Raw genomic sequence first — 19,954 nt, 5'->3', positions numbered from 1 at the left:
ATCTCTCTCACTGCAACCTCCGCCTCCCGGGTTCAAGCGATTCCCCTGCCTCAGCCTCCTGAGTAGCTGGGACTACAGGCATGCGCCACCACGCCTGGCTAATTTTTTAAAATTTTTATTAGAGAGGAGGTTTCGCCATGTTGACCAGGCTGGTCTCGAACTCTTGACCTAAGGTGATTCACCTGCCTCGGCCTCCCAAAGTGCTGGGATTACAGGCGTGAGTCACTGCACCTGGCCGCATGATTTGTTTTAAATAATTACTCTGGCCACCTTATGGAAAATGAATTGTCCGGGCAGAGCTGGACGAAAGAATGGAAACAGAGAGAGAGACCAGATATTTCAGGCAGGCTAGAGATGAGCGTGGTCTGGCCTTGCCTGGTGCGGTTGTGACTGATTAGATTGGGTTAAGTACAAGAAAGATACAACAAGGATGCCTGTAGGTGTTTGTATTGAGTCACTGGGGGCACCCTAAGTGGGAGTTATCTCGGTAGGACTTTGAGACACCAGTCAGATAATGGATGTGAAAGCTTTTAGGAAAGGTTGAATGGCGGCTGAAATAGCGTATGTTCCATTTTACAGATGGGAAACTGAGGCACGAGATACCAGAGGATGGAGTTAGGCCACGTTGTGCGCCACTCTACCCGCTTAGGTGGGTGAGGAGATGAAGGTGTGTTGGGCCCCGCTAAGCTCCAGCACCGAGCTGAGCCCCGCCCGGACCCCGCCAGCTGGCTTTCCCTGTCCGTTGCTCGTGTGCCAATAAAGTTATTGAAATTGACACTGGTTGCTAAGGAAGTGGGTCGCTGAGCCAGGTTGCTAAGGAAGTGAGCGGCCACTGTCTCTCCCCATCCGGGGCAGCGGGGAATGGCTGAGCCAGGGGTTCGCCGCCCCCGCCGCCGCCGCCGTCGCCGCCGCCGCCGCCCGCTTTCGGCTCGGGCCGCAGGTGAGTCGGAGGGGCCGGGCGCCCGCCGAGCAGGGCTTATCCTGTGGCCGCCTGGGATTTTCCCTGCGACCCGCGCCCGCGCCTCCGCCTGGCTTTGCTGTCCCGCGAGCCGGAGCATCCTCTGCCCTGCCTCTCGGGCATCCTCTGGTCGTCCGGACGGCCTTGCCCCTCCTTCCCCGGGCGAGGTCGCGGCCCGACCCCCAGACACGGCCACCCTGGGTCGCAACCCACCTGGGGGCCCTGGGGCGGTGGTCAGGGCCCCTGTTTGGGACGAGGGCGGGGAAGTGAGAGCCTGGGGTCCGAACCACTGCGCTGTCCCGGGTTTGCTGTGTGACCTTGGGCAAGTCTTTTCCCCTCGCTGGCCTTAATTGACCTGTTTATTCAAAGGGGTGCTAACACTTGCTGCTCTGAGTGGTTAAGGTGATGAGGCGTGTGTGTGAAAGTGCCCCAAATGGGGAGAGGGAGAATTTTTAGGGCACCCTAGCATGGGAGACCAAGAGGGCAGTTTGAAGTCTGAGTGAGTTAGAGACGTGGCATTTCCACTTAGTAATTGTGTGGCCCTGGGCAAGTTAATTTCTTTGAGTCTAGTTTTTCTTATCTGTGAAACGGTATAATAGACTACTGTGGAAATCAACGAGACTGGGTATGTCAAGTAGCTTGGCACATAGTAAGTGCTCAACCAGCTATTATGAGGCGTCTAGGGGAGGAGGGCAAGACTCCCAGGAGGAGATGACTTTGGGACAGGTAAGGTGTAGGTGTGTAGAGTGCCAGCTCATATGGGTAGTCCTACTGCAATGCCAACTCCCAACCCCAGTTTTACTTCTCCATTCTGCTCAGAGCAAGGGAGGTAGTGGACTTCTACAAGTAGTCCAAACTCTTTGAGGTCAATGCTTTGTAGATAGCTGGGGTCATGGTCTCATTTTCTACTTGGGCTTCGTTGATCCTTCCAGAAGAAAAAAGGCATCTTTGTGTCCTTTGGGAAGTGCTTACAGCAGTAATAACTACAAGCATATGATTAAGAAGCACTTTACCAGGCATATTGTTTCATTTAATCCTTACGTAGACTTTGCCAGGTATCTGGTGATACCATCCTCATTTTGCCAATAAGGAAACTGAGCTTCAGAAAAGCGAAGGTAAGGACCTGCTTAAGAATCTTTTTTTCTTTTTTTTTTTTTTTTTTTTTTTTGAGTTAGAGTCTCAGTCTGTTGCCCAGGCTGGAGTGCAGTGGCACGATCTCAGCTCACTGCAACCTCCTCCTCCTGGGTTCAAACGATTATTCCGCCTCGACCTCCCGAGTAGCTGGGACTACAGATGTTCACCACCTTGCCCACTAATTTTTGTAGTTTTAGTAGAGACAAGGTTTTGCCATGTTGGCCAGGCTGGTCTCGAACTCCTGGCCTCAAGTGATACGCTTGCCTCAGCCTCCCAAAGTGCTGGGATTATATGCATGAGCCACCACACCCAGCCATTGCCTAAGAATTTTGTATCTATTGAGTGATAGTAGTGGAGGTGTTTCTAGGTAAATCCTGTATTTTATCCCCCATTCACTGTTGCCTCTGATTTTGCAACAGTTGCTATTATAAGGCCACAGGGGTATTCTTTTTTTCTTTTGTTACTTTTAACTGACTGGAAGCTAAAAGGCAAGGAAACAAGATCTCAGGTAAAGCTTTATTTAAAGAGATACCATCCAAAGTGAGGATCTCAGAAAAGAGTTGGAATCTTTTTTTTTTTTTTTTTTTTTGAGGTGGAGTTTTGCTGTTGTTGCCCAGGCGGGAGTGCAGTGGCGCCATCTCGGCTCGCTGCAACCTCCGCCTCCCTGGTTCAAGCAATTCTCCTGCCTCAGCCTCCCAAGTAGCTGGGATTACAGGCATGTGCCACCATGCCCGGCTAATTTTGTATTTTTAGTAGAGACGGGGTTTCTCCACGCTGGTCAGACTGGTCTCAAACTCCTGACCTCAGGTGATTGCCTGTCTTGGCCTCCTAAAGTACTGGGATTACAGGCATGAGCCACCGCGCCCAACCTGAGAGTTGGAATCTTTAAAAAAGGGCTTCTCTGTCCCTCATTCTCTCCTTGTTAAAATGAGGGGACTAGGCTAGATTATACTGAAGGCCCTTTCAGTGCTGTTTTGCAGTTGTGGTTAAAAGCCTGCAATCAGACTACCTGGGCTAAAATCTTGACTCTGCTACTTCCAAGCTGTGCGCTACTGAGCAAAGAGGTGCTACTTTACCTCTGAAATGATGGTCAATACCTCTGAAATGATGAGATGACTTTTTGGTAAGGGGCCCTGTAAGGAAGAATTATTCGTAGTTCATTTTGAACCCCTTGGTGGTGTAGTTGCCTCATCTGTGAAATGGGGATAGTAATAGTACATATCATGCATGTCTGTTCTGAGGATTTATTTGAACTTAATATATGTAAAGTGCCCAGCATATTTGATAAACATTAGCTATTGTTATTTGGGCTTAATGTGGTACTTGTACTGTATTTTCCATTTATGGCTGGTGAATGATTAAATTAAAGTATGTGATAATACCAGGTCTGTCAACCATAATGTCATTGCAAGCATGAAACAGTAGCCATCATGGCATTATATAAATGTTGATATTTTTATATGGTTGCCCCAGGAACCTGTAATCCTGTGCCACAATGGGTTGCAAAGAAAAGTGAAAGCTGGCTGGGCGTGGTGGCTCATGCCTGTAATCCCAGCACTTTGGGAGGCCGAGGTGGGCGGATCACGAGGTCAGGAGATGGAGACCATCTGGCTAACATGGTGAAACCCCATCTCTACTAAAAAATAAAAAATACAAAAAATTAGCTGGGCATGGTGGCGGGCCCCTGTAGTCCCAGTTACTGGGGAGGCTGAGGCAGGAGAATGGCGTGAACCCAGGAGGCGGAGCTTTCAGTGTAGCCGAGATCATGCCACTGCACTCCAGCCTGGGCAACAGAGCAAGACTGTGTCTCAAAAAAAAAAAGAAAAAGAAAAAGAAAGGTGAAAGCTGATGGTAGGACGTCAGGTTTGGTAGCTCAACACCCAATTCAGTAAATATTTGCTAAATCCGCTTATGCTAGGTACATGGAGGATGTGGAGATCAATCCCATCTCCATATCCTTCAAGGAACTCAGAGCTTAATTTGCGAATTACTGCATTTGACGTCTTTAAATGAATTCATATCTTATGTTTGCCCTGGCTGCAGAGTAAAGCCACTGATTCTAATCTGTTTTGTTGTGTCCCTAGACTTCTGTTAGGTGCCTGGATTAGAAACCTCAGATTGCTTCCTAAGCCTTTTCATCCACTAATTTGCAAGTCCCTCCTCTTATGTAACAAAGAGTAACAATACTTGACAATAACAATATGGTGCCTAATGGCTTACACAAATGCTTACACTTGCTCACTCATGCTTTTACTCATTTAATCTTATCTGTGTCCCTTCAAGGAAGGTAAGGTGCAGATGAGGATCTCTGTTTTATAGTCGAGGAATCTGAAGAGAAGCCAAGAAGCCATGATGCTATTGAGTGGCCCATTTCACGTTGAAATCCAGCCTTCTGACTTCAAATTCAGTGTATTTACCACTGTCCTCCCCAGATTGTATTTATTTAGCATTTCCTGAGCACCTAGAATGTGTCAATTCTGTTTTAGCCTGGAGATATCATGGTAGAAAGGTACATGAGTTCCTTGCTCTCATGCAGCCTATATTCTACTGGCAGCAAACAGAAATATACACCAATAAATGAACAAGGGAATTTGGATAAGGAATAAGTGCTGGGGTGAAATCCCATCTCTATTAAAAATACAAAACTTAGGTGGGTGTGGTGGCACGTGCCTGTAGTCCCAGCTATTCAGGAGGCTGAGGCACAAGAATTGCTTGAACCCAGGAAGCAGAGGCTGCAGTGAGCTGAGATTGCACCATTGCACTCCAGCCTGGGCAACAGAGTGAGACTCTGTCTCAAAAAAAAAAAAAAAAAGAAAAAAAAAGAAAAAAGGCCTTGCTAGGGTGGTGACATTTTTGCTGAGATTTGCTCCCAGGGAGGGGCCAGCCATTTGAAGATATGTCAGAAGGAAGAGCAAGGGTAAAGGCTGTGAGGTGGCAACAAGCTTGGTAAGTTCCAGAAACTGCGAGAAGGCTTAGAATGGCTGGGACAGGTGAGTCGAAGGCAGAGTGGGGAGGTGGATGGATGTAGGGGATGGGAGTGGTGGGGAGCACTCAGATCATACAGGGCCTTGTCTGCTAGAGTAAGGAGTTGGGATTTTGTTCTAAAAGCTGTAGAAATCTTTGGAGGTTCTGGAGAAGGGGAGTGGCATGATTTATTTTTATTTTTTTAAAAAATCACTCTGGCCTCTTTGTGGCAGTGAATTTTAGAGGGCATAGGAGTGGCAGCCAGGAGGCTAGTTAGGAGGTTAGGTGAGAGAAGATAGTGGCCTTCTAGATTGGTGGCAGTGGAGATGGTAAGAGGACGGATTGGGGATGTGTTTCGGAGGTAAAACCAGCAGGATGGTGGGGTGACGGTGAGAGAATAAGGATGACTCCTGGGTTTTTGGCCTGAGCAATTAAGTAGATGTTAGAGATGCCATCTGCCTCTGAAATGATGAGAGGACTTTTTGGTAAGGGGCCCTATGAGGAAGAATTATTCATAGTTTATTTTGAACCCCTTAGAGGAGAGGCACAAGGTATACGCATCATACTTTATAGTCTATGGGGAGGAAATCCCCAGATTATGCTGAGAGAAGCTAGTCAGGTACAACTGATTGAAGCTTGAAGTTCCTACTGTGAACCAAAAAAAAAAAAAAAAAAAGTCCTGCTGCTTTTCTACAGTCTGGCTCTTTGCCAGCCTGTGGAGCGGCAGGTGTGGGCTTTGCCAGGGCAGTACCCATCTGTCTTTCTGTCTTGTGCTGTTGGCATTGCAGTGCTGACTCGGGATCTTGGCTGAGGGAGCCTGGCCAGCTCTCGAAGAGGGAGCAGAATCACTAGTGAAGTTCATTCGGTGCCCCAAATGGCCACACTCTCCCTGCCAGGTTCTTTCCTGGCCACCAAGTGACAGTTCTAAAGTTTTAGAGCTTTTGACTTGAGAATCCCTGGAAAACCTATTGTATTCTACCAGAATTCCTAGAGGATTCTTGAATCTCTTCTGAGCAAGGGAATTCGAGCTTCATTGTTACACATTCCAGTAACTGTACTTGTAAATCTGGGCATTACAGGGTTGTATATTCAGCATTGTGAATAGTAAGACTAATAGTCTTATCACTGCCACTTGTTTATTTAATTAAATTTAATAAATTTATTCATTTTGAAGACAGGGACTCCCTCTGTCACCCAGATTGGAATGCAGCAGTGTGATTCTGGCTCCCAAACAGCCTTGAATTCCTGGGTTCAAGTGATCCTTCTAGCTTAGCCTCCTGAGTGGCTGGGACTGCAGGCATATACTGTCATGCCTGGCTAATTTTAAAAAAGTGTTTTTGGGCCGGGCGTGGTGGCTCACACCTGTAATCTCAGCAGTTTGGGAGGCTGAGGCAGGCAGATCACGAGGTCAAGAGTTTGAGACCAGCCTGACCAACATGGTGAAACCCCTTCTCTACTAAGAATACAAAAATTAGCTGGGCATGGTTGTGCACACCTGTAATCCCAGCTACTCAGGAGGCTGACGCAGGAGAATTGCTTGAACCCGGGAGGTGATGGTTGCAGTGAACTGAGATCATACCACTGCACTCCAGCCTAGGCGACAGAGCGAGACTCTGTCTTAAAAAAAAAAAAATTCTGTAGATGGCTAGGCATGGTGACTCACACCTGTAATCTCAGCACTTTGGGAGGCTGAGGCATGTGGACCACCTGAGATCACGAGTTCAAGACCAGCCTGACCAGCATGGCGAAACCCCATCTCTACTAAAAATACAAAAATTGTCAGGTGTGGTGGTGCTTGCCTGTAGTCCCAGTACTTTGGAGGCTGAGGCGGGAGAATCACTTGAAGCCGGGAAGCAGAGGTTGCAGTGAACTGAGATTGTACCACTTCACTCCAGCCTGGGTGACAGAGTGAGACTCCATCTCAAAAAACAGAAATTTGTAGAGACGGTCATACTATATTGTCCAGGCATCTTGGCCGCAAGTGATCCACTCACCTTGGCCTCTCAAAGTGCTGGGTTACAGGCATGAGCCGCTAATTTTTTTTAGAAAACCTGGTCTCACTCTGTTGCCCAGGCTGGAGTGCAGTGATACAGTCATAGCTCATTGCAACCTCCAACTCCTGGGCTCAAGCGAGCCTCCCGCCTCAGCCATCCAAGTAGCTGAGACTACAGGTGCATGCCACTACACCCAGCTAATAAAAAAAAGAGAGACAGGGTCTTGCTATGTTGCAGGCTAGTCTCAAACTCCTGGCTTCAAGCAGTCTTCCTGCCTTGGCCTCCAAAGTGCTGGGATTACAGGCATGAGCCACTGTACCTGGCCACCACTGCTATTTGTATAACTTTGCAGTTTAGAATGCTCTTTCCTGTGCATTCTCATTTACTAATTGTCAGTTGAGATTATGTGGACTACATATTATCCCCAGTTTACAGATGAAGACGTTGTGGTGTGGTCACTTGTTTTTGTCAGTAATATTAAACATTTTCTAGGTGCTGAGTTAGGGAGATCCTTGCTGCTCAAAGTGTGTTCTCTGTGACAGACGTACTGTGTCCCCAGAACCTTGTCAGAAATGCAGAACCTAGGCTGGGTGCAGTGGCTCACGCTTGTAATCCCAGCACTTTGGGAAGCCAAGGCAGGAGGATCACTGGAGGCCAGGAGGCCGAGACCAACCTGGGCAAAATAGTGAGACCTCATCTGTAGTTTTAACAAAAGAAGAAGGAAACAACAACAGGGCCTAGATCTAATAAACCAGAGCCTGCCTTTTACCAAGATCCCGGATGTTTCCTGTGCACATTAAAGTCTGAGATGCTCTCATCTAGGTAATCAGTAGCAAACTAAGACTTACCAATGATAATGACGATGAAAGTAGTAGTCGTAGCTAAGATACATTAGCCAAGCAGTGTTGTAAGCACTTAACACATGTTGTTTCATTTAGATTTAGACCTCACAGCAATCCTGTAACACAGGTTTCCAGAAGAGGAAAGTAGAGGCTCAGAAAAGTTCAGTAACTTCCCCACATCTGCTGACTCCAGGTCTGTTGTTCTTTCTACCATGCGCGTGTTCATCTGTTTTTCAGGTGGGCAGTGACCACATCGTAGCTGTCTTGTCAAGGCCTTTCTCTTCCATACCTACGTAACTCATTTTAAATGATGACCCCCCCCCCCCAAAAAAAAAAAAGTGACTTCAAAGAATGTTTGAGGAAATAAAGAATGTTTGAGGAAATCAAGGGGAAAACTTCTGAGCTAGATGGGTGTCGGTTACTTGGCTGATGAAGCCGCAAACAGATAACCTCGTTTGGTAAGATAAGCTGCCTCTCACGCTTCTCAGTGATCTAACTTCAGGGCCAGGACTGCTGAAGCAGGTAGGAACTGTGAGCTTGTATTCTGAGTCATTTAGCTCTAAACTGTTTCTTGATTCTGGTGATAAATATCTACACTGGGTGAGAAGATAGTGGATAAAGTCCCATATAACACCCGCTGACTAATTGTTAAAAGATTCCATCTTACTGTGCCTCAGTTTTCTCTCTCTGCCCTGTGGGCTCATTATTTTCCTTTCAACACCTCCTATCTTTCTAGACTCTCCGAAAGATCTATTGGTCAAGGACTATGCCATTATAGGAAATTTTGACCTGAAAGGATGGTGGGAACTGGGTAAAGGCAGGATTCTGCTACTTGCTGTGTGACTTAGAGCAAGTGACTCAACCTCTCTAGGTCTCTCTTGCGTAAAAAAAAAAATGTGTGTATATATATGTATATATCTGTAAAATAAAGACATAGGACGGTTCTCCCCAAAGCCCTTCCAGCCCCGCCCACAAGACTGAACCTTGAGTTGGGTGATATTTTGTTCTTTCTTGGTGACTTCACACTGGGCTTTCTCCCAGAGCTTTCGGGTGTGGCTTTTAGAGTGTATTTCTTGGCAGAGAGCATTACAATCAGCTCATCTTATCAGCATCACACATCTGCACAGCAGCTTGGGATGTTCATGTTTAAGGTTCAGTTAATCATGGTGACACATTGTGTCTTCTCACTTCGTCACACTGATTGCGGACATTGAGCTCTTCACACAGGAAGATCTATCTTTAGCATGCTGATTTATTTAACTCATAATTTGCATTAGAGAGTGAACCAGTGATAATCATGGTGGGTGTGGCTTTTATTTTTAAAGTTTTTGGCAAGACATTTGCAGCACTTGCATTTTGTCATGCTTGAATATAGTCTATAAATGGAAATGGGTTCAAGTGAAATAGAAATTGCCATAGATTATTGGGAGCTTGGGACTTAACCACTCTGGAGTCCTTCATGTCACCTTCAGCAGTGCTTTCAGGAAGGGCTTGCTTGGCCTTTTGTTGTGTGACATAAATTAAACAGAAACTAAAAGCCCATAGCACAATCTCTAGCAGCTTAGCAGACTGTAGTAATCATTATAACACATTTCAGAACATAAGCGAAAAATCTAGCTGGCAAATCATAAAAGATTCCATCTAGGTAAGATAAAATATCAGTTCAAGTTACCTAAAGATAACCACAAGAAGATAGTCTTTGGTGGAAGTAGTTACTGGTTTTGCAAGATCTGCAATAATAAGCTAGACTCTAGCCTAAGAAATATATGTGATGTTTTTCCTTGTTTAGTTCTTCAGCTGTCAACCTTTTTTAAAAATGTGATTTTTTCCCGATTACAAAAATAATAAATTTCCATTGAGGAAAAAATGAGGAAAATACTGAACAGATTAAATAAGACTGACTTTAAGATCCACCACCCAGAAATAGCTACTGTTAACATTTTACTGTCCATATACAAATGTATTCCTAAATACATTTTATCTCATGGGCTTGCAGTTCTTACCTGTTTCCTCTGTTGTTGTTATTTAGGCTATTTTCAATGTTTAAACGTTATGAGTAATGCTTCAGAGAACATCTTAATGATGATTATTTTGTGCAAACCTTTGTCTGCATTACTGATGGTTTCTTTAAGCTAGGTCCTTTAATGTTAAAGTTGTAAATTACAAAGGCAACCCCCTGAAAGAATGCTTTTAACATGGCAGTGTTCACCTAAAGCTGCAAAGGCAGACATAATTACAGTTCGGTTGGGGAATGTACCCAAGGTGATGATACCCTAACTCAGGTTTTGCTTACTTGACTACTTGCAGATATATTTTTAGAAAGTTGTATTCAAAGTGTATTTCCCATTTTCCATTTGGAAATGTTCACTTAACATTATGTCATAACCATTTTTCCATATTTTTGTACTTAGTTATTTAAATTTTTATTTTATTTTGGTAGAAACAGGGTCTCACTGTGTTGCTCAGGCTGGTCTCAAACTCCTAGGCTCAAGCAGTCCTCCTGCCTTGGCCTCCCAAAGTGCTCAGATTACAAGTGTGAGCCACCAGGGCCAATCTATTTTTTGTTATTTATTTATTTTTGAGATAGGGTGTCACTCTGTTGCCCAGGCTGGAGTGCTGTGGCATGATCATAGCTCATTGTAACCTCCAACTCTTGGGCTCAAGTGGTCCTTCCACCTCAGCCTTCTAAGCAGCCAGGACCACAGGTGCGTGCCACCACTTGTGGCTAATTTTTAAATTTTTCTTGGAGGTAGAATCTCACTATGTTGCTCAGGCTGGTCTCGAACTCCTGGCCTTAAGCGATGCTCCTGCCTCAGCCTCCCAAAGTGCTGAGACTACAAGTGTGAGCCATTACACCTTGCTATGTTTTTGTGTTTAGTAGTTATTACTATACGTTAGTAGTTTAGTAGTAACTACTACACTTTCCCAGGCATTGGACATTGAAGTTGTTTCCACCTTTTTATAATCACATATAATGTGTTACACAGAATATCTCCTTCTCTCTCAGCCTCATAAGAGAACAATTCTAAATAAGTGGTTTGTGAAAAGTTTGAACTTTAAAAAATTCTAACAGAGAACTATACATTTCCCTTCTTAGAATCCTCTAAAAGTATTTTTTTTTTTTTTGAGATGGAGTCTCACTCTCTTGCCTAGGCTGGAGTGCAATAGCGCAGTCTCAGCTCACTGCAACCTCCACCTCCTGGGTTCAAGCGATTCTCCTGCCTCAGCCTCCTGAGTAGCTGGGATTACAGGTGCACACTACCACACCCAGCTAATTTTGGTATTTTTAGTAGAGACAGGGTTTCACCATGTTGGTCAGGCTGGTCTTGAACCCCTGACCTTGAGATCCGCCCGTCTTGGCCTCCCAAAGCGCTGGGATTACAGGCTTTAGCCACGGCGCCAGGCCTAAAAGTATCTTTTTAAAAACAGCTTTAGCTGGGTGTGGTGGCTCATTCCTGTAATCCCAGCGCTTTGGGAGGCCTAAGTGGGAAGATTGCTTGAGGCCAGAAGTTTGAGACCAGCCTGGGCAACATAGCGAGACCCCATCTATACAAAACATATAAAAATTTACCCAGGTGCAGTGGCTTGCACCTGTACTCCCAACTACTCGGGAAGCTGAGGCGAGTTCAAGCCCAGGAGTTCAAGGCTACAGTGAACCATGATTGCGCCACTGCATTCCAGCCTGGGTGACACAGTGAATGAGTTCCTGTCTCCAAACAAAAAAACCTTTATTTAGATATATTTTACATATCATGAAGTATTTTTTTAATGTAATAGTTTTTCTCACCTTCTTTTGTGTCTTCTTTTTATCCATTTTTTCTTTCTGATGAAGAATTCCCTACAAGTAGGACCCAGAATAGGCCTTTGTCATTTCAACCCTTCATTATCTGAATAGGCTGTTGCATATCATTATAACATTGGACAATGAGCCAAGACAGTTCTGATGGACTTTTGAAAAGGGATTTTTCAAAAAGCATTTAACTCATCATATTAATAAAATAAATCCTATGATTTATGGGAAATTCTGTTGGATCAACTTTGAAACTGTTTACTGTAAAGGTAGCATGCGTAGGCATGAATCTTGATAAAACAAGATTCTGATTCAGGGGATCTGAGTGGGTCCTTATATTCTGCAGAGCTGAACCAGGTGGAGTAGGAGGAGAGTTAGGGGGACACGCAAACACAACTTCCTAAATTATGTTGAATGCAGTGGTGAGAGCTATTCCCTTTAAAACTCTCTTGGTTCTTCTGTGTCAAGAAGAATACTGTATTTGTTTGGTACTAGTCTGTTTTTTTTTTTTGAAATGGAGTCTCACTCAGTCGCCCAGGCTGGAGTGCAGTGGCGCAATCTCGGCTCACTGCAACCTCTGCCTCCTGGCATCAAGCAGTTCTCTACCTCAGCCTCCTGAGTAGCTGGGATTACAGGCCCCTGCCACCATGCCTGGCTAATTTTTGTATTTTTAGTAAAGACGAGGTTTCACCATCTTGGCCATGCTGATCTTGAACACCTGACCTCATGATCCACCTGCCTTGGCCTCCCAAAGGGCGGGGATTACAGGCGGGAGCTACCATGCCCGGCCACTAGTCTGTTTCTTAACAGTTGTTAAGTTCCCTTTCAAACCAATAGTGATCAAGCCTCAGGCCTCAGATAAGCTACAATATTTAGCTAGAATTTAGTAACATTGTTGTCTGTTTTTATATTTATTTTCAGTTACTTTCTATTCATAACAAGTGATACTGATTTTCCATTCATGGTAGTTATATAAAGTTTCTTTTTAAAATAAATTTGTGTTAATAGAAGTAGATTTAAAGAAAAAACGGTAAGTAAATAATAGTGCAGTTGATGATAGACATGGCGAAAATTGTGAAGGAATAATCTGGTTACTGACATTTAGGACATGCTGATGTGGAAAAAGGCCATGGACTTTGGAGCCAGGTGGACCTGGTTTCAGCTTGCTTTACCACTTATTAACTCAGTGTGCCACTTTACTTCCCTGTCTAAGTCTCTGTTTTTTCCTCCTGCAAATTGGGTCAAGGTAGAGTTACCACTTGTGGGCCAGACGCTTGCTGCCTGTCTTCATCTAGTCCTTACACTGCCCCAGGCAGCAGGTGTTAGTGATATTCCCATTTTACAGATGAGGACATCAGCTCCGAGGGGTAAGAAACTTTCACAGAGCCTCAGAACTAGGAATGATAGGCTGGGCACCGTGGCTCCCAGCACTTTAGGAGGCCGAGGTGAGTAGAACACCTGAGGTCAGGAGTTCGAGACCAGCCTGGCCAACATAGTGAAACCCACTCTCTACTGGAAATACAAAAGTTAGCCGTGCGTGGTGGCGTGCACCTGTAATCCCAGCTGCTTGGGAAGCTGAGGCAGGAGAATCGCTTGAACCCGGGAAGTGGAAGTTGCAGTGAGCCGAGATCGCGTTACTACACTGCAGCCTGGGTGACAGCAAGACTCCATCTCAAAAACAAACAAAACTAGGAATGATAGAGCTGGGTTTCAGTGCCAGGTGTGTCTGAATCTCTTTTTGGCTATTCAGGCTACCTCTGCCTGTTAAATACAGGTTTTGCTATGGCCCTCTGCCCATAGGATTATTCACAATAGCCAAGAGGTAGAAGCAGCCCAAATGTCCATTAATGGATAAATGGATAAAGAATATGTGGTACAGGCCAGGTGCGATGGCTCACGCTTGTAATCCCAGCACTTCGGGAGGCCAAGGCAGAAGGATTGCTTGAGCCCAGGAGTTCCAGACCAGCCTGGGCAATATAGTGAGACCTTGTTTCTATAACAAATAATAATAATAAAAAATTAGCTGAGTATGGTGGCACGTACCTGTAGTCTTAGCTACTCAAAAGGCTGAGGTGGGAGGATTGCTTGAGCTTAGGAGTTCAAGGATGCAATGAGCTGTGATTGCGCCACTGCACTCCAGTCTGGGTGTCAGAGCGAGACTGTGTCTCAAATAAATAAATTAATTAAAATAAATATGTATATGGTACATACATAGAATGGAATATTATTCAGCCTTAAAAAGAAGGCAGTTCTGACACATGCTTTAGTATTGATGAACCTTGAGGGCATTGTGCTAAGTGAAATAAGCCAGTCACAAAAGGACAAATACTGTTATGATTCCACTTATCCGAGGTAGCTAGAGTAGACAAAATCATGGAAACGTGGTTACCAGGGGCTGAGGAGAGGGGGAAATGAGGAATTGTTCGATGGTTATAAAGTTTCAGTTTTGCAAGATGAAAAAGTTCTAGAAATATGTTATACAACAATGTGAATATAGTTAACACTACTGAACTATATACACTTAAAATGATTAAAAGGGTAAATTTTATATTATGTGGGGTTTTTTACGGTAATTTTTAAAACAATTTAAATGATAAGCCGTTGGTTAGAGGGTGATTTTTTTTTCATTTGGAAAATCCCAATTATACATAAAACTAGAATAATGCAATGAATCATGAACCCATTACCCACCTCCAGCATTTCTCAGCAGTTGGCAATCCTATTTTACCTATAACCTTCCATGCACCCCTACCCCTGAAAAAGATCCCGGACAGCATATAACTTTGTCTGAAAATATTCTTGTTTATCTCTAGAGGATAAGAACTTTGTTTTTAACATAATAACATTTTTACACATAAATAACAATAATTTCTTACATTGTCTCATATCCAGTGTTCCAATTTCCTTGATTGTCTTATACTTTTTTTTTTTTTTGGAGATAGAGTCTTGCTCTGTCACGCAGGCTGGAGTACAGTGGCACGATCTAGGCCCACTGCAATCTCCGCCTCCCAGGTTCAAGCAGTTGTCTTACCTCAGCCTCCCGAGTAGCTGGGATTACAGACATGCATGCACCACACCCAGCTAATTTTTGTATTTTTAGTAGAGACAGGATTTCATCATGTTGGCCAGGCGGGTCTTGAACTCCTGACCTCAAGTGATCCGCCGTCCTTGACCTTCCGAAGTGCTGGGATTACAGGCATGAGCCACTACGCCTGGCCTCATTTTTTTTTTTCTTGAGACAAGGTCTCACTGTATCACCTAGGCTTGAGTGCAGTGGTGCAATCAGAGCTCACTGCTGCCTCAAACTCCCAGGCGGCTCAAGCAAACTCCTGGGCTCAAGCAATCCTCCCAACTTAGCCTCCTGAGTAGCTGGGGCTACAGGCATACACCACCATACCCGGCTAATTTAAAAAATTTTTTTTGTAGAGACAGGGTCTTGCCATCTTGCGCAAGCTGGTCTTGAACTCCTAGGCTCAAGTGATCCTCCCGCCTTGGCCTCCCAAAGTGCTGGGGTTATGGGTGGTGAACCACCTAGCTTGGTCCTTGTACATTTCTTAACAGTTGGTTTGTTTGAATCAAGATCAAAAAAGGATCTGGACGTGGTGGCTCACCATGGTGGCTGGTATTACATGGTGGACCTGTAATACCAGCACTTTGGGAGTCCTAAGTAGGAGAATCACATGAAACCACAAGTTTGAGACCAGCCTGTGCAACAAAGCAGGACTCCCCTCTCTGCAAACTATTCTAAAAATTAGTCCAGGCATGGTGGCTCATGCCTGTAATCCCAGCACTTTGGGAGGCTGAGGCAGGTGGATCACTTGAGGTCAGGAGTTTGAGACCAGCCTGGCCAAAACAGTGAAACCCCGTCTCTACTAAAAATTAAAAAAAAAAAGAAAAAAAAAAAATTAGTCCGGTGCAGTGGCACACACCTGTAGTCCCAGCTGCTCTGGAGGCTGAGGTGGGACAATTGCTTGAGCGAGGAGTTCGAGGTTGCAGTAAGCTGAGATTCTGCCACTGCACTCCAGCCTGGGCAACAGAGCAAGACATTGACTCTTAAAAAACAACAGAATGTGAAGACCTTGACTCTTAAAAAACAATAGATTGTATACAACAGTCCTACCTCTGGGAGTGGATCCTACCAACTACTCCCACTTATCTAAAGGTATATATGTTCAGTATAGCCACTGCAGTACTGTTTGCAGTAGCAAATGACCAGAAACAATCAGAAGGTCCCTCAGTAATGGACTGATTGATCAAAGACTTTTTTTGGCTGGGTGCAGTGACTCACGACTGTAATCCCAGCACTTTGGGAGGCCAAAGCGGGCGGAATACCTGAGGTCAGGAGTTCAAGACCAGCCTGGCCAACATGGCAAAACCCTGTCTCTACAAAAGATAAAAAATTAGCTGGATGTGGTGGGGTGTGCTTATAGTCCCAGCTACTTGGGAGTCTGAGGTGGGAAGATTGCTTGAGCCCAGGAGGTCGAGGTTGCAGTGAGCTGTAATTGTGCCACTGTACTGCTACCGGGGCAACAGAGACTCTGTCTCAAAATGAATGAATGAATGAATGAAAGGAAGGATGTAAGACAGAAAAGAAAGGAAAAAGAAGCAGCTGGGCATGGTGTCTGATGCTTGTAATCCCATACTTTGGGAGGCTGAGAGATGGAAGGATCACTTGAGCCAGGAGTTTAAGACCAGCCTGGGCAATGTAGTAAGACTTTTGTCTCTACAAAAAAATAAAAACAAAATTAGCCAGGTTTGGTGGCATGTACCTGTAGTTCCAGCTACTGAGGAGGTTGGGATGGGAAGATTACCTAAGCCCAGGAGGTTGAGGCTGGGGTGAGCCGACATCATGCCACTGCACTCCAGCCTGGAGTGCAGAGCAAGAGTCTATCTCAAAAAGACAAGCAAAGAAAACAATACAAAATGAATTGAGGGGAGTTCTCCAAGATTTATATAGGAAGAAGTACAATGGTGTATAGTATACTGCTACCTGAGTTAAAAAGGTTTAAAAAAAAAGATGAAGATGAAGGAGCAATGCAGATATGTTAGGAAGGTTTACATGTTCACTGTATACTCTGTACAGCTTGAATTGCTTTAATCTGTTCATAGACATACACATGTATATATGCATATATATATCAGGTGTTTTAAAAATATATGGGTTTATATGTGGTTTTTAAAATAAGACAAATCTGGTTTTGAATCCTGACTCTTCCACTTAATTATTGTGTAACCTTGGGCAAATTAATTTCCCTGAGTCTCTGATCCTTATTCTTTAAATGAGGCTAATGCCTGCCTTCCTCCTAAGGTGATTTTGAGGATTAAAAGAGGACTACACATTAAGCTCTTGGTATACTGTGAGTTATGACTATTGAATTCAATAAAACCCAAGAACCTCATTGATTCTGAATGGTAGGTGTTGTCCAATAGACTTGAATATATTTTTTTGAATGTATTTTATGAATGTTTTACAATTGAATGCCAAAAGAGTTTCTTTTCCTCTTTCCCTACCTAAGTAAATGCTTTGTTTGCCTATTTGTGTCATCAAATGACAGAGAGTACACGGCGCCCATTTGAATTCAGGGCAGGCATTTATTGTTCTTATTACTTGACTGTGACCTTTTTAGGTTTCTTTCCAGAGAACTAGTGTGTCTTCTTTAGACATTTAAGCTGAAATCAAAGTTCTGGACTTTTCTCCGAAGAAAACATTGCATTTTGCTCCCCCAACCTTAATTATAAAAATCAAAATATGTGCACCCATCAAAAAATACAAAGAAAGCAAAACAATAACCTGCAGGCTCACCACCCTAGAGGTCAATATTGCCTGCATTTCCTATTTATTAGTACTTTTCAATGTTAAAAGCTAAACGTTTGACATTCATTAGTTTATTTAATCCTTTAGAACAGTTCTTTAAGGGAGATGTTGTTATTAACCATACTTTGTGGAAGAAGAAACTATGACTTAGTAAGTTTCTTGAGATTTTATAGCTAGTAAATGGCAGAGCAGAAATTCAAAGCCAGACCTGTTGAACACCGTAGCTGATGCTTTTAACAATGTCTTTATGCTATGTTCCCCAAATCTACCTCTGCACATGTGCATGTACACATAAACATTAACTATATCATAGTAATTCTGTTTAGTAGCCTTTTTCTTCACTCAACAATGTGTCTTGAATATTGCCCATATCTAAATACCTAGAGGTTTGTTGCCGTTTTTAATGACTTCATAGTTTCCCATTGTAGAGATGTGCCATCATCTAACCACTCCTTTATTGATGAGCATTTAAGTGCTTAGAGATGGTGTTGTGACAAACACAAATGTGTATTACATCGTTGCACATGTATTTAGTTGTATTTACTTACTCAATTATGTCTTTAAAATAATTCCAAGAAATGGAATTGCTGTTTCAAGGGAGTATTCACATTTAGAGTTTTGGTGTTGATTGCCTGACTGCCCTCAAGTATGTTGTGCCAATTTGAGATGCTGTGGCTCTTATATGTTCTTTCTGTAAGGGACATTTTGAAACTTTTTAGACAGTTCACACAACTGTTTGGCTTACAAAAAAGGTGACCCCCGCTTTTTTTTTTTTTTGAGACAGAGTTTCACTCTGTCGCCCAGGCTGTAGTGCAGTGGCGCAGTCTCCGCTCACTGCCAGCTCTGCCTCCTGGGTTCACGCCATTCTCCTGCCTCAGCCTCCTGAGTAGCTGGGACTACAGGCGCCCGCCACTATGCCCAGCTAATTTTTTTTGTATTTTTAGTAGAGACGGGTTTCACTATGTTAACCAGGATGGTCTGGATCTCCTGACCTCATGATCCACCCACCTCGCCTCCCGAAGTGCTGGGATTACAGGCGTGAGCCACTGCGCCCGGCCGACCTTATGTTTATAAATAATGCCTGTAATAACAACATAATATATTTTATTGGTTTCTTATTTGACATCTTTGCTCTAAATGCTTTTTAGAGCTGACACTACGTGACTTGCTACATTTACATAAGAAAGTTAAAAATTCCGGTGCTATGGACCTAATAGAAACTGTTTTACAAAGCTTCATCCTAAATTTGGGATAAGCAGGTCCCAAATTTAGATCCCTTAGTAGGTCCCCTCATTTATCAATTAAAACATTTTTATTATCTTTTTTTTTTTTTTTTTTAATTGAGATGGAATCTCGCACTGTTGCTTGGGCTGGAGTGCAGTGGCATGATATCAGCTCACTGCAACCTCCGCCTCCCGGGTTCAAGCGATTCTTTTGCCTCAGCCTCTCGAGTAGCTGAGACTACAGCTGCCTGCCACCACACCCGGCTAATTTTTGTACTTTTAGTAGAGACGGGGTTTCACCATGTTGGCCAGGATGATCCACCCTTGTGATCCACCCGCCTCGGCCTCCCAAAGTGTTGAGATTATATGTGTGAGCCACCATACCCAGCCCATTTTTATTATCTTATATTCATGGTGGTCAGCACAAGTGGATAGATAAAATGGGAAAAATGAGTAACCCCTGTATATTTAATTTCACAAAAGCCTTTCCCTCTCTCTCTTTCCCTTTATTTTATTTTATTTTTTGACTAAGTAATATATTTACATGATTCAAAACTCAAGAGGTATTAAAGGGTATACACACTTTGGGAGGCTAAGGTGGACGGATCACCTGAGGCCGGGAGTTCGAGACCAGCCTTGCCATGGCAAAACCCCATCTGTACTAAAAATACAAAAATTAGCTGGGTGTGGTGGTGGGTGCCTGCTATCCCAGCTACTCGGGAGGCTGAGGCACAGGAATCATTTGAACAGGAGGCAGAGGTTGCAGTAAGCCAAGATTGCACCACAGCACTCCAGTCTGGGTGACGGAGTGAAACTCGGTCTGAAGAACAACAACAGAAAAAAGGGTATATAATGAAAAGTTTCTCTTCTACTTTTGGCCCTCATCCACCCGGCTCTTTTAGGGAAAGCCACTGTTGTTATCTGGCAGTTGTTATATGGTTTTTGTGAATTCTTTCAGATATTTTTAATGCACATATAAGCAAATGTAGAGCCATTTCCTCAATATGTATAAAATATCTTTTTAAAAGTTCTGCAGGACAGTGGTGTTATTTTTCAACCCAAGATGGATAATCTTGTTTTAAAAAGTGTGTAACTCCCGTTGTGAAACTGGCCATCATAGGAACCAGAGACCTAGAATTGGACTTGCTTTCCTGATGTGATTCAGGGATTGCAAACATGGGGTCCTGATACTTCAAAAACAATTAGAAATAATTGTAAAAGGGAGTAGTGTTGA

At 43.8% G+C, this 19,954-nt stretch overlaps 1 protein-coding gene across 1 annotated transcript in view; it reads left to right on the top strand.

The window, feature by feature from the left end:
* The first annotated feature begins 820 nt into the window (after nucleotides 1-820).
* KIF3B (kinesin family member 3B) overlaps nucleotides 821-19,954 on the top strand; it is a 54,827-nt gene continuing 35,693 nt past the window's right edge. The window contains exon 1 of the mRNA XM_025398451.1: nucleotides 821-940. The gene's annotated coding sequence lies outside the window, so the exon portion shown is untranslated. The remainder of the gene's footprint in view (nucleotides 941-19,954) is intronic.

The sequence above is a fragment of the Theropithecus gelada genome, chromosome 10, assembly GCF_003255815.1.
Source record: "Theropithecus gelada isolate Dixy chromosome 10, Tgel_1.0, whole genome shotgun sequence".
Lineage (NCBI taxonomy): Eukaryota > Metazoa > Chordata > Mammalia > Primates > Cercopithecidae > Theropithecus > Theropithecus gelada.
Note: the sequence above shows the minus strand (reverse complement) of the source record. Positions and strands in the feature narration are given on the sequence as shown.